Raw genomic sequence first — 1,491 nt, 5'->3', positions numbered from 1 at the left:
CAACGAGGGGCTCGCCTCCTCACCTCCCCCGACGCCCGTCGTCGCGGGCCGGCAGGACGGCGCGCCCGGGCGTGGCACGACCGCACGGCGCCCACACACCGCGAACCCGACCCCACGACCCCCCCCCACACCTCCTTCCCGCCGGGCGGGGGGGGCGGAAGGAGCAGAGAGGGAACACGGGCAAACCGGGGCATCCGTCTGTCTCTCCACGGGGACCAGACGTCAAGGAGCGTGAGCGAGGAGAGGGCAGAACCCCACCCCTCCCTCCCGGCCAGCGGGCGATGGCGAGGAGGAGACGGGGAGCCAACGAGGGGGAGCGAGGGCGGCGAGGCGGATCCCGGGTCGCCGCACACCAGAACGACCGGGCGGGCCCGACCGGCCCCGAGAGCGCACACAAGGGTGGGCGCGGAGCGGGCGCGGGAAGGGAGGGAGGCGCGGACCTCGATCCGGGAGACCGAGGCCGCCCGACCAGCGAACGCCGGCAGCGACCGGGAAGACCGACACCGGCGGGCCAAGCCGGCCGCCGACGCGACCCAACCGCCACCATCCGGGACGGCGGCGCGGGCACACGGGCGCAAGCAGGCCACCGCGCGGTGACGAGCAGAGAGAGGAAGAGCACGGAGAGGGCAGGGGAACCCGTGGCCGGGGGGGGGGAAAGGGCACCACACCGCACCCAAAGCGCGAGGGCACCGCATCACCGACACCCCGCCTGCCGGCCCGGCGGGCACGGGAGCGGCGGCGCGCACACACGGACGGGGAGGAGAGCCAGGCCCCTTCCCCGCCCGGAGGCGGCGCGCCGACGTCCACGGTCCAGCCGGCCAGCCGGCCGGGTCGCGCGTGGCACACACCCGAGCGGCCAGAAAGCCGAGGGTGACGCGCACAACGCAACGCACGCCACACGGCCACGGGGTTTTTCTCCGCCTCCCTCAGAAGCCGGCCCGAATTCACTCGCTCGCACGGACGCGGGGGCCGAGCGCACAACGACCCGCGCCACCGCGGACCGGCGGTGCCGGCAAGGGGTCGGGGGTCTGCGGCGACGACCCGTCGGCGACAAGTCACACCGGCCAACGGCGGCGGCCGGAGGCGGCGGCAGGGACCCCGGGAGGCGGGCGACACCAAACCCAACGCACGCGAGCACGCTCACGCGCGGACACCGCCGGCACAGAGCGGACGGGGCCAGGCACGGGAACCGGGGTCGCGACGGGCACGCGGCGGCGACACGCCGGGAGAGCACAACGCCCCGGATCCGGGACCGGGGCGGGGGACGAAGCCACACGGCTCGAGACGGAGGAGACGATGCGGGCAAGCCTCTGGCACGGCGAGCAGGAGGGAGGCGCGGGAACCCGGGACGACATCGCGCAGGCACGCGAGGCGGCGCCCAGCGGGAGGAGACACGTCACGCCGGCTTCGGGCCCCCGGACGGCCAACTCCCGAGCGAGGGACGCACGCGGGAATCTCACCGCCACCGCCCCCGTGGCGTACCGGCGGTCC

This window comes from Dipodomys merriami, unplaced genomic scaffold (assembly GCF_024711535.1).
Source record: "Dipodomys merriami isolate MVZ:Mamm:240054 unplaced genomic scaffold, mDipMer1.0.p SCAF_3063, whole genome shotgun sequence".
NCBI classification, from domain to species: Eukaryota; Metazoa; Chordata; class Mammalia; order Rodentia; family Heteromyidae; genus Dipodomys; species Dipodomys merriami.
This window is presented reverse-complemented; position numbering follows the sequence as displayed.